Here is a 13,838-nt window from a genome sequence, read left to right as displayed (position 1 = left end):
TGGACAAACAAGTACATCTTGTCTTTTTGTATTTCCTAGGATCCTGCCATCAATGTTTATTCCCTTACTCTTTTAGTTAATTTATTAATTAAGGATAAATTATTAAGAGCCCCTTCAATCTCCTCCCTTGTATCATATAGCAGACTAGGATGCATTATAAACAGACTTAGTGGCTTATCCAATTTCAAATAAAAACTGTGAATACCTCCTCTCTCTCAATACTAATTCATTCAAGTATATTACAGTTCCCCTCACTGATTTCCACTTCATATACACGTCAGGCCCTGAGATCTTGCTATCTGCCATGTCCAGGGTAAACACATGCACCGTCCAGGGTAAACACATGCACCGTGCAGGGCAAGTCTGGGCTGACAGTGTTTGCTGTGCTGTCAGTGTGTGGTGGGCTGTTCCAGGATCAGCACCGGGTAACATGGGGTGGAAGCTGAATACGAGAGACACCTAGGATGTAGTAGGTAATTAGGGAGGCGAGTTTGGTAAGACACAGTGAGAGAACTTTGGGGTGTCAAGGCAAGAATCACCACACATCTCTATGCAAAAACAAAAGTAAGATTCAGCCATCGTGTCCATTATCCAGAGGTGTCTCTATGGGTAAGAAATTGATTGTCATGTTGAAGACAATCAAGTTCACATCAATTATTGTGTGGATGGTTCTACTCATCAGGATAATGTGAAAAATATCTGAATGAGTTGACAGAGCTGCTGGCGAATTAGCCTTCTAATTTCTGTAATCATGTACAACAGAATCAGGTTTTATGGAAAAGATTGGACAGCTTATCAGCCACGAACTGGAAACTAAAAGCAAAAGTAAGATCAAGTGATTGATGGTTGCAACTGATGGTTGTCTAGACAGGAATGCAGATTAAAATTAGAGTCTACAAACAGAGCACTTTTTTTTAAATGAAGGTGAGATGTGAGATTGGGTGAACGAAGTCAGCGAAATTTTCATTTACTGTTCACTTGCTGTTGATAAAATAATAATTTGTACCTGATCTTGTTTCATCAAATGCTTTTGGTTTACCTTTTGAAGAACTGGAGGAGCTCTTTTGAATGCCAAAAGCTGTTGTTAACAGAACAAAATAGACGAAGCCTGCAGATTTAGGTTCTAAAACCACACAGGACAGGCAAAAGTCTTAATGAAAGACTAAGGGTGTTTTCAACAGAGGGCAGAGGATGCTATAGAGCTTAACTGGAGATGACAGGGTTTCATAACGCGATTCATTGTGGTGCACCAGGAAAAAGTCATTAACAACTTGCAGAAATACTCCGAAGGGACAGAGAAAAATGGTGAATAGATCAAAGGAAAGGTAAAGAACAAAAACGGACAGTGATGATTATCATTTTATATTTATAGCTTTGCAGATGAGCAAATGTAAATGCCATACAACTGTCAAGGAAAAAAAACACAGATGGTGAGGGCTGTGACGCCTGCCACAAACAATAAGGAGAAAATTGATTGACAGAGTTTAGAAGAAACAGCAGCCAAGTATGGGAAACACCCACTCCCATATGAAAACCTGTTGCCTTGAGGAAAGTTAGCCGCCATGACCATGATATCGAAATAAAAATGTCTTAAACATGGAAACCTAACAGTAAGGAGGAATCGAGTGAAGGACAAGAACAATGAAGCACGATCGATAAGGTCACACATGTTCAAATTTATTCCGGAGAAAAACAGACACTGCTCACTGCAGGACAAGGGTAAATAAGCAAAGTCTTTTCCCTGGGGTCGGGGAGGGCATAGGTTTAGGGTGAGAGGGGAAAGATACAAAAGAGATTTAAGGGGCAACTTTTTCACACAGAGGGTGGTATGGGTATGGAATAAGCTGCCAGAGGATGTGGTGGAGGTTGGTATAATTGCAACATTTAACAGGCATTTGGATGGGTATATGAATAGGAAGGGTTTGGAGGGATATGGGCCAGGTGCTGGCAGGTGGGACTAGATTGGGTTGGGATATCTGGTCGGCATGGACGGGTTGGACCAAAGGGTCTGTTTCCATGCTGTACATCTCTATGACTATAACAGCTCAAACATCAGAGTGATACATTGAATTCTGGACTACATTGAGTGAAGTGCAGGAATTTCACTCAATGTGCCCCAAAGATATGCATGTCCTGGTAAAGCGGTCTCTGGAATAGGATGCCAGATCATCTGAAAGTATGGCCTGAGGTAGAAAAATCACAAAGTCCAATAAGGGAATAGGTAGTTCAAAGGAATGGAGATGGAAAAGCTGGGTAAAGGGGAGATCAATTGAAGACATAAAACATCCATCTCCCAAAATAAAACGATAAGTCAGTAACAGATTTGCTACCGTTTTCAGTCTGCACAATGTGCAGTTCTCAGGATAGAAAGATCAACAGAATGATGAAATATTCTTAAAGCTGCTAAAAGAAGGCTTTGAAGCCATGCAAGAGAAGTTACATGGATGGATTGTAGGTAGGTGATAACATCAATGTAGATTGCAGGTTGAACCATCAGGACATAGGTTTTATTTTCTTAGTCATAGTCATGCTATACCAGCATTTATTATGCATACCTTATTGCCTGAAAGGCAGTTAAGAGTTGTCCAACTTGCTTTCGAATCACTTATAGATCAGATAACATCAATCTCCTTCCCTAAAGGAGAAAAGTGAACCAGATTTTTTTTCTGACAATCAACAATTTTTATCATCATCATTCGACTCTTAATTTCAGATTTTCTTTCTCCAGAATTCAAATTCCATGATTCACGATGGCTGGATTTGAACCAAGTCCCCAAAACAACATTACCTGAGTCACTGGATTAACAGTCGAGCAATAATACCAGTTGCCATCACAAGATAATAGCAGTAGACAAAAGTATTTCAATGGATCAGTCCCAATGCACAGGGAAATACCTACTGTTTTGCCATCATTAACTATTTGCAATGTCAGTGGAAACCTATTTCACAGGAGATTGTTCAGCCATTAGAAAATCCCGAGATAAGGCATGTCATTGCAAATGGTTTCAGATCAGGGAACATATTTTATCGGACAAGTGATTAAGGAAGTGTGTAAATTGCTGAGGATAAAGCATAAGTTTCACATCCCCTACCACTTACAGAGTTCAAGCATAGTTCAGCAGAAGAATACATTAAAGAAAACGGTAGCAAAAGCCATCTAAGAGACTGGATGGGGATTGGCCAATCCTAATGAAACTCTAGATAACACCAAATAGGATGACCAGATTAACACCATTTGAGTTACTGAGAGGAAGTACAATGAAATTAACAGGAAATGTCACTGGTAATGAGGAAGCAGTTTTAAAGATCTGAGCAAACATGGACTGAGTCAGGGAGTTATGGGTCAGCAAATTTTATACAGCATAGAAATACAGCAGGAACAGAAATGGGCTGAGGTACCTAGGGTCGGAGATAAAGAAATGGCATAAATCATGGCAGAGAAGTCAGATTCTCATCAAAATAGATAGGATCTTATGAAGTTATGATGAATAGCGAAACAAGTATCGTATAGAAAGGAAAGGAAAAGGTAATTGGAAAGACATATTCAGAGCTGAAATACATTATCAACTGATTTTATTTTTAGCATTAACCACAATAAGTGATCATGAAAAGCTGTTAAATCTTCATTTAAAGCACAGCTATTAGAATAATCATAAAGGCCATCGCATTCACTATTTCATGATTTGTCGTAGCAACGAGTAAAAATAGAGTTGCCCGAGACTGCTCAAAAACACTTTAGGACAACTGGTCATTCCAGATTTCTGAACTGGATTACAGTGTATAACAGATTGAAGAATACATCTTCTGAACCCAAATCAAATGCTAGAAGACTTATGTACCCATATATCAGGTGGAGAAAACAAAAGACATTTCTTCATTTATCTTTCCAATCTTTCACAGAGCAGTTGTCCTTTCACTGTGGACATAATATTTGTACAAAATGTAGCTGTAAAATGATACAGCCTGATTTATATTTGCAAAACAAAACTTCAACTACAAATCCAGAAAAACCAGGGCAAGGAGACTTTTAAGTGAACTGGCTCCCACACATCACCAAACCCAAAGAAAACTTTTCACAGTTTACACAGGATATGACACCAAGATGTTCTATGTAAAATTGTTCACTGACTACTTTTCCAACAGGCTAATAGAGTCATACAGCACAGAAACAGATCTTCAGTCCAATGAGTCAATGATGAACACAATCCCAAATTAAACTCGTCCCACCTGCCTGCTCGTGGCCCATATCCCTCCAAACCATTCCTATTCACGTATCCATCCAAATGCCTTTTAAACATTATAATTCTACCCACATCCACCACTTCTTCAGGAAGTTCATTCCACACGCGAAGCACCCTTAATGTAAAATATTTGCCTCATGCCTTTTTTAAAATCTCTCTCTTCTTACATTAAAAACTTGCCCCTAATCTTGAAATTCCCCATCTTAAGGAAAAGACAACTACAATCAACTCTCTCTATATCTCTCATAATTTTATAAACTGTCAGGTCTTCTCTCAACTGCCTACACTCCAGTGAAAAATGTCCAAGTCTATCCAGCCTTCCTTTATAACTCAAACATTCCACACCTGGCAACATCCTGGTAAGTCTCTTCTGAATCCTCTCCAGCTTCATAATGTCCTTCCTATAACTGGGCGACCAGAACTGGACATAGTGTGTCACCAATATCCTGTAAAATCTCAAAATAATGTCCCAACTCCTATATTCAAAAGACTGAGCAAGGAAGGCAAGCACCCCAAATACCTCTTTAACCATCCTGCTAATATGTGACAAACTTTAAAGAATGATGCACCTGCACCTGAGAGAGAGAGAGAGAGAGAGAGAGAGAGAGAGAGAGAGAGAGAGAGAGAGAGAGAGAGAGAGAGAGAGAGAGAGAGAGAGAGAGAGATGGGATATATGCCTGTGAGAGGGTGCATGCGTGGGTGATGTATGTACGTATGAGAGAAGGTCTGCATGATTAAGTGTGTGTGCGCGCGTGTGTGTGTACGCGCGCGCGAGAGTGCGTCTAATGGGGTCACCTGTAGTGTGACATGCACCCAAGATCCTGGTTGAGGCCATCCTCATGGGTACTGAACATGGCTACTAGCCTCCGCTTGGTCACTTTGCATTGTTGCCTGTCCCGAACACCTCCTTGGAGGATGGTCACCCAAAGATCCGAGGCGAATATCCCTGACTGCTGAAATGTTCCCCAACTGTGAGGGAACACCCCTGCCTGGTGATTGTTGTGTGGTGTCCATTCATTTGTTGTGGTAGCGTTTGCTTGGTCGTGCAGCTGCATTCCTAATGCTTATCTGGTTCAGAAATACCCACTCCAGGATTTGAGCATGTTTCACTGCATAACTGAGATAATGCTGTATTTTGACAGGTACCTTCTTTTGAACAAAGCATTAGACTGAGGTTCCATCTGCCCTCAGGGAAACGTAAAAGATCTTGAAGCACTATTTTGTCAAGTGAAAGGGAGCTATTTTTGGTGCTCTGACTAATATATACCCCTTGCTCAAATGACTAAAACAATGATCTGGTCATCACGATGTACCTGCTTGTGCAAGCTTGCATTGCACAAATTAGCTGCCACAATTTCCTACATTAAATAGTGGCTACAATTCAAAAACACTTCTTATTAAATTTATTCCATGACAATATTATCCTAAAAATCCACCAATGCCATCGGTATACTGGTGATAGCCAGCATACCTCACTGTCACCTTTCTTGATGCCACATCTTTAACATTATCAGACTGCTTGTCCAACATCCAGAATAGATGAGGACAAGCTTTCTCCAACTGCATATTGGGAAAACTGAAGCTATTGTTTTCAGTGTCCATTGTAAACTCCATTTCAGAGTCACTAACTCCACTTCACTTACTGAAGTTGTTACAATCATACTGCACAATTAAAATGCATTTTTCATCATTTGATCGCAACTGAACCCCAATCTCAATGTCTAACTTACACTTGCTCTGACACCCTTAGGCTCTGGAAATCTACTTATTCCTTTAATTTATTCAGTGGTTTGGCCTCCACAGCCTTCTATGGAACAGAATTCCATTTCAATATAAAATGATAAAAAATTTCATCTCAGTCCAAAATGGCATGCAGCATAACCTGAAATCTGGACCTCCTAGCCAGGGGAAGTATTATCCCTGGATTCAGTTGGTGCCACCCTGTCAACCTTTTATACAAGTCATTCTGCTATAACAATGTTTCATTAATGCGAATTCTCTAATGTGATTGATGAATTGAAGACATGGATTATTACTTGATTCCGGCCCCATTAGTTTAAATGGTGATTTAAATTAGATTCCCTACAGTATGGAAATAGGGTATTTGGCCCAATAAGTCCACAATGACTTTCCAAACAGTAACCCACCAAACTCATTCCCCAACCCTATATTTAACCCTGACTAATGCACCTAACACTCTGGGCAATTTCACATGGCCAATTCACCTGACCTGCACATCTTTGGATTGTAGGAGGAAACCGGAGCACCAGGAGGAAACCCACGCAGACAATGAGAATGTGCACACTCCAAACAGACAATTGCACGAGGCGGGATTGGAATCCATGTCCCTGGCACTGTGAGGCAGCAGTGCTAACCACTGAGCCACTGCTGTTATTGCACAATTTTCTTATAAAACGGAATTGCATGAGAACAGAGCGACCACATTAAAGCAGAACCGACTGTATGTTTGAATGAGGTTCCCCCCTCATTCTTCTGAACTGCAGTGGATACAAGGCCTAGTTGACTCAACCTTTCCTGATGAAGGGCTTTTGCCCAAAAAACGTCGATTTCGCTGCTCCTTGAATGCTGCCTGAACTGCTGTGCTCTTCCAGCATCACTAATCCAGAATCTGGTTTCCAGCATCTGTAGTCATTTCTTTTACCTTTCCTCAGTGAAAACACCTACCATCCCAAAGAATCAGCCTGGTGAACCTTTGGTGCACTCCCTCTATGATATGAACCTGTATATCTTTTCTTAGGTAGTGTTTAGGCTTTGACCCTACTCCTTTACCAAAGTTTTTTTCTGCTAATTAAAGCAAAAACATTTTATCTTTTACAGGTCATCTTTATTATGTATTCAGAACATAAGAACAAAGATACGGCATTCAGCCAGTTGCACCTGCCCTGCTGTTCAGTATAATCATGGCTGATTACTGCTTTTTACCCAACTTGGGGCCATAACACTGTACGCCACTGGCAATCAGAAATCTATCTTTCCTTGCCTTAAAATATACTCAAATAATCAGCTTCAAAAGTTTCCTCATTGTCATGGACAGAATGTATGCATTTTCTAACTGCCCATAATCAGAAATATTTTGTCGAGACGGAAATGTGCCTTCTCGTTTTTTGCAATGTGTATTCCAATTAAAACATTGAAACACTCAAAAGCTTGCTGGTCAAATAAGGAAGGTTATTGATTCTCACACACTTACATTCAAAGACTGGATGTAGAAATGAACAAACACATTTGTACATCACAGTTAATTCCTTGAATGTTCTCCCATATGGCAGCCAATGGTTACTTGAATGAATATAATAATCTAAAGTTGAAGTGAGGATCTTGTAAAGGGTTCACAACAGACTGAGCTTTTTTAGTTGAATATCAAATAAGTTGGTTCTCAAGCAAACTTTGAAACTAGCTGTAATCATCAAGCAGCGAAATTATTTAGCCCATTACAGTTTCAGAGTCTGCTTCTCAGACTGGATATCAACTGGTGGCTCTGAAAGGTATACTGGATCTTGAGGTATTAAGGGTACATTCCCGGAAACTAACTTCAACCACTAGACCACTGCTAAGTTGGACATGGAGGCCATTGTGATACAATGGAAAGTTGATAACGGCCACTAAGTTTCCTTTTGTCTATTATGAAGCATGGAATCAGGCAGTCTGAAAACTTAAGTCTTTAGGTGTTGGCCCTTCACTATACAATGAAACTTGTAAATTTGATAGATAATTAATAGGTATCTTCACCCAAGTCAGTATTCGAACTGAAATGAATTTATTGTCACGTGCACCGATGCACAGTGATAAGCTTTGTCTTGCAAGCAATAGTTAAGTAGCATAGATAAGTAAATAATAGGTAGACAATGGCAAAAACAAAACATAGGTACAGACGAATGTTAAAAGTTTCTGAGTCCATTCAGTATTCTAACAACAGTAGGTTAGAAACCGTTTCGAAAGCGGCTGGTACTTGTGTTCAAGCTTATGTAACTTCACCCTGATGGTAGAGGTTGTAGAAAAACATTGCCACGGTGGGATGGATATTTGAGAATGCTGGTGTGGGATATAGGTAAATTAATGTTACTTCTGCAATTCTGCAATTCCATCTTACAAAGTAAAATGAACTCACACCAGTGTGTAATTGTTTTAGCCAAGAGCTGAGTCAACAAGAATGGAAACAATGTGGAGGAAATATATAATTGTTTTTGTATTAGCTAAAACTGTATGTCAGAAGGTAGACATTATGGGCAAGTAGATAAGATGTTGTGAGGGGATGAAGTTAAGCTAGATACGCCTGTACAAACAGTAGATATAAACATGTGCTTCCCACTTTTACAAAAACACAGGAACAAACCCCAATTAAAAGGGTCATAGGGATCAGAACGGCCTCGGGAAAGGCACAGATGAAGGGGGTAGATAATGATGAAGAAAGAATATGCCTAACAATGACCTACAGCAGGATGGGGTCAAACAGCCTTGTGAGGCCAGGAATAAGCATTTTGTCACAGACAAGGCAAGAGATAAACAGGGGTAATGGGGGCCGGTCTTAGGGAAGTGGACGATGTAAACAGGGGAGGGAGCAGTGTAAAACAATAGACATCAAATCATATAAATGTTATGTATGAATTGAACTTGGTGTGTGTATGTCCCTTGCCTTGTAGACAGTGGACATCACACCCACTTGCAAGTGTAAAATAAATGACACTACTGATTCAGATCTTGTCTCGGACTGAAATTATTGAAGTGAGTGGGCTTTGTTTCTCACACTGGCTACCTTTCCTCGACAGCAAGCCTGGTAGATGGATTCTATAGATGAAAGGTTGGCCTTTGAGTTAGTCCAGACCAAGTTCACCATTCTCTGTGACCATCTCCGATCTTAAATGGTACAGTTGCCATACCAGGTACTGATACATCCAGTCAGAATGCTCGAGATGGCGCACCTATAAAAGTTGGCAAGGGTATTTGTCGTCATGTCAAATGTCCTCAGCTGCCTGAGGAAGAAGAGACGTTGTTGGGCCTTTGTAACCAGTGCATCCACATGAAGAATCCAAGGAAGCTTGTTGTTGATGACCATTCCCAGGAGCTTGACACTCTCCACTTGTTCCACCTCTGTGCTGTTAATGTGTAGGGGGGCATGAGTAACATCCCGCCAAACGTCAATAATGCGTTCCTTAGTTTTGCCAGCATTGAGAGCTAGGTTGTTCACAGTGCACCATTTTTCCAGGTCCGTAGTCTGTTTCGTCACCATCTGAGATTCGACCGGCTATGATGGTGTCCTCACTGAACTTATAAATGGCATTAGTCTGGAAATTTGGCGACACAATCATGGATATACAGTAAGAACAGTAGGGGGCTGAGTACACACAGCTGGGGGGCTCCAGTGTTGAGTTTTAGTGAGGATGAAATATTGTCCCTAATCTTCACTGATTGTGGCCTGTAGGTCAGGAAACAGGATCCAGTTGCAAACAGTGGGGCTTCTCTAGGGGATAATAGTGTTGAAGGCTGCACTGTAGTCAATAAGTAGGATTCTTACATAGCTATTCTTGGTGTCAAGATGTTCTAGGGAGGAGTGTAGGCAAGTATATGGCATCTGACATGGATCGGTTGGTCTGATGGGCAAATAGGAGTAGGTCAAGCGTAGTGGGGAGCAAGTTTTGATAAGATTTATAGCTCAGGTTGAGGTTCTGGATGTAAGCTTGCTCGCTGAGCTGGAAGGTTCGTTTTCAGACATTTCATCACCATACTAGGTAATACCTTCAGTGAGCCTCTGAATGAAGCACTGGTGATGTAACCCGGTTTCTATTTATATGTTTGAGTTTTCCAGGGCTGGTGATGTCATTTCCTCTGGTGACATCATTTGCTATGCTTTTTTTTCAGGGGATGGTAAATGGGATCCAAGTCAAATGTGTTTTAGATTAGATTAGAGTCCCTAGAGTGTAGAAACAGGTCCTTCGGCCCAACAAGTCCACACTGTTTGTTGATAGAGGTCCAGTTGGAATGCCATGCTTCTAGGAATTCTCATGCGTGTCTGTGTTTGGCTTGTGCTAGGATGGATGTGTTGTCCAGTCAAAGTGGTGTCCTTCTTCATCAGTATGTAAGGATACTAGTGAGAGCAAATCCTGTTGTTTTGTTGCTAGTTGGTGTTGAAGTATACTGGTGGCTAGTTTTCTGCCTGTTTGTCCAATGTATTGGTGTTACAGTTCTTGCAAGGTATTTTGTAAATGACATTAGTTTGCTTGTTGTCTGTATATGGGGAGTAGTGGGGAGGCTACAGATGATTAATGCCTTTCAAATTTAATTAGGTATTTACCAGAGACTTGATTTCGTCTGTACTCCAAATATCAAAATTCGTACGAGTTGTAGCAAATAACTTGTTTGTATCAATTTTTTAAAGTATTGATTGGAACTTCACAGCATATTATATTGAAGGAGAGAAGAACAATACAGTTGTATTGTTCAACTGACCTGCATTTTAAGTGGCATTTTTTTTTGCTAGAAATCACACATTGTGCCTAATTCTGACCATAAAAGTAATTATAAACAATTATGCTAGGTTCAAAAATACACTGAGTTTTGGAATGTCAATTGGCAGGAATTTTAAATAACTTGTGAATACATAGAATTATTCTCCGATCTTTATCGACGCATGATTAAATGATGCATTCTTACTCCAAAAATAAGAAATAATACAATTCTGAAATAAATTCTCACCTAATTTGAGTGAAAATCAGGTCTGAATTAACTAATTAAACTAAATAGACCAAGATTCCCTCCATCAACTAAGTTTCACCCCATCTCTTTCCTGTCATGTTGGCAGTTATATCAGATTCAGCTATACAGTATTTACATTACAATTGCACAACATGGGAGCAAAGCAAAAAGGATTTACACAAACACCAGAACTGTGGTTGCAATACCCAAGACTTTCAAGGGCAAAAACAGTTTCTAAAAGGGAACTACTGACCCCAAATGACTGCTGTGATCACCTGACAAGCCCAGGCAATTCACATGGAATATACAAAACCGGCTTCTTTGGTATTACCATTTCAGTTAAGAACACAAACAGTCTGGCATTAGATCGGTTTTGCTTACATTTGCTTCATAACTTCACGCTTGTAATGAAACAAAGATACTGCCATCAGGCTCTGCAAAATTACTCAATAACAAAATACCCTTTGAGCAACAAGAGAAAGAAAGCATCATGAACTGCTAACAGCAAGGGTAGTGAAAACTCTTCTCTCCCTCTTTCTTGATCTCAGAAATCTGTGCTCGAAAGAAACTTTAGAAAACCATCTTTGACAAAAATGTTAATCAGCGAGTTTTGCCACCCTGAGGAAATAGGATAACAGCTAAACAGTTGTGATTTGGGTTTCACTTTCACAACTCAAGGACTCAAAATTGCAAGTGCCTTTAATTCCCTGTCCACACAGATACCCTTAAGCTCATTACTTGCGTTTGAGTGCACATCACAATTTTTTCTTCAGGATAGTAGGTAATAAAATTTGTCTTTCCTTCACCAAGAAAACCTTGGAATTTGACTTTCATTTTGATTTAAAGTTTTAACTGAAACACAATAACTGCATGCTTAAAAACAGTATTTGTTGCAACTGACAGAGGATTAAAAAAAGAGGAACCAATCACTCCTCCTCAACTGGTCAGAACAAGACTGACTCAGAATAGTTGCAATCTTAATACCACACTAGACACAGTTTATCTTCTGACTTTGCATGCTGTCCATCAACAAAAACATCTGTGCTCACTTTTGAGCAATAATTGAGGCAGAGATTAAGTCATGTTATCTGATGCTGATGTCTCCATTTATGCTATTGTAATGTTAGACCTGAAATGCCAAAGCCTAAATTGCTGAGCTCCCATCTTCCACTCTACAAAAAATTTAGATCAACTAAGATATTACCGTCAGTGTCCGAAGTTATAGAGTCATCAGATCTGTGCTCCTCATTTTCAAATCTCTTCATAATCTTCTACATAGTTTCTTTCATTACATCTCCTGCATATCTTTAATTATCATTGCTTCACCATCAGCAGCAATGACTCCAGCTAATGAGGCATTAAGCTTTGGAATGTTCTTCTCTCCCCCCTTCCAAGATGACCCTTCACTCAACTCTTTGATCAACCTGTTGGACACCTATCCTCATATCCAATGTGGCTTGGCAGCAAATTTTGTTTGAAAACACTGCCTTGAAGGGCCTCTGATTTATAAATTTATGTAACTCATTTATTCTGCGCACATTTTAGAGTTACCATGCATACCATACAAAGTACATGGTAAACACTGATTTCATCAGAACTGTTCCCGATCACTGCATAATGCATCAAAATAAGTTATTTATGCTCCTAATCAGGGTCCTAAAGCAGATTTAAATAAAAAAATATTCCACAGTCTCTTTAATTTGACTTTAAAGAAGAATTATTTTCATATGTTATATGTCTCTTCCTTTTTTATCCAGTTCTGAATATTTCTAGACATCCATGGCTCTTTGGAATTAAATCAATTGATTTTATTTATTACAGTGATAGATATGTTAGATTAGTAAGTGAATGAAAGGTTTTGGGGAGAAGGCAGGAGAATGAGATTGAGGTTGAGAAATATGTCAGCCATGATCGAATGACGGAGCAGACCTGATGGGTGGAATGGCCTAATTCTGCTCCTGGGGCCTTATGACAGGTTATCTCATAATTTCTTTTCAGATCTGGTAATGGAGGAAAGGCAGAAGAGTCATGCTTTTTTTTAATCATGACATGTTATAGAATCAATTATGGTATGTGTAAACAAAAGTCTACCAGATACACTTTCATGAATGCCATGTCTTTTTAATATGACCATGATGCTAATGGCTCCATACTTCAAATCTATATGCACCAAGAGTAAAATGATTCAGGAATCCAGCATTTGACTTTCAACTAATAATGAGAACTGCCAAATTACTTGATATAAAAAATACACTAGTCCACATTGTATTTGACAAGGAACTCAAAATGAGGACATAAAAATCAATTCTGACTTATAAGTCAAAAAACGCTGCTGCTATTCTGTGTCAGCTGCCTTTTAGAGTCTCATTCACATACACTTTTTACAAATCTCACATATTTTCAACTCTTTATCCAATTCCATTTTGAAAATTATTATTGAATTGCCTTCTAGTATCCTTTCTGACAGTGCATTCAAAATCATAAATAAAATTCTATACTGTCTCTGGTTTCTTTGCTAATTATCTAAACCTCTGGATATCTACCATGCTGCCACCAGCAACAATTTCTCTTTCTCACGCTCAAAGTCATTAATGTTTTCTAAGAAGAAAACTCCAGTGCTTATAACTGACATTTTTCAACCCTGGCCTCATTCTAACAAATCTCCCCAAGATCTTGTCAACATTCCCTCCAAAATAAGCCCATCCTGAATTGATCAAAATGCTCTATCTGGGTCCAGATGGTGAAATTTGAAATCAATTTTAAAAATCTGTAATTTAAAACCTCAACTGCCCTCTGAAATGGTCTAGCAAACCTTACAGTTCAAAAGGCAAATAGGGATAGGCAATGTTGGATCAGCCAACAACATCCACATGCAACAATGAATAA

The 13,838-nt window shown here is 39.4% G+C and overlaps 1 protein-coding gene across 5 annotated transcripts in view; it reads right to left on the bottom strand.

Annotated features, from left to right (window-relative positions):
* The window catches only part of atp10d (ATPase phospholipid transporting 10D), a 218,547-nt gene that overhangs the window by 157,027 nt on the left and 47,682 nt on the right, over positions 1-13,838 (bottom strand). For 2 of the 5 annotated variants that reach the window (XM_072568569.1, XM_072568579.1), the window contains one exon: positions 2,556-2,635. The exons of the other annotated variants lie outside the window; for them this stretch is intronic. The gene's annotated coding sequence lies outside the window, so the exon portion shown is untranslated. The remainder of the gene's footprint in view (positions 1-2,555; positions 2,636-13,838) is intronic. 5 annotated transcript variants of the gene reach the window in all.

The sequence above is a fragment of the Chiloscyllium punctatum genome, chromosome 1, assembly GCF_047496795.1.
Source record: "Chiloscyllium punctatum isolate Juve2018m chromosome 1, sChiPun1.3, whole genome shotgun sequence".
NCBI lineage: Eukaryota > Metazoa > Chordata > Chondrichthyes > Orectolobiformes > Hemiscylliidae > Chiloscyllium > Chiloscyllium punctatum.
Note: the sequence above shows the minus strand (reverse complement) of the source record. Positions and strands in the feature narration are given on the sequence as shown.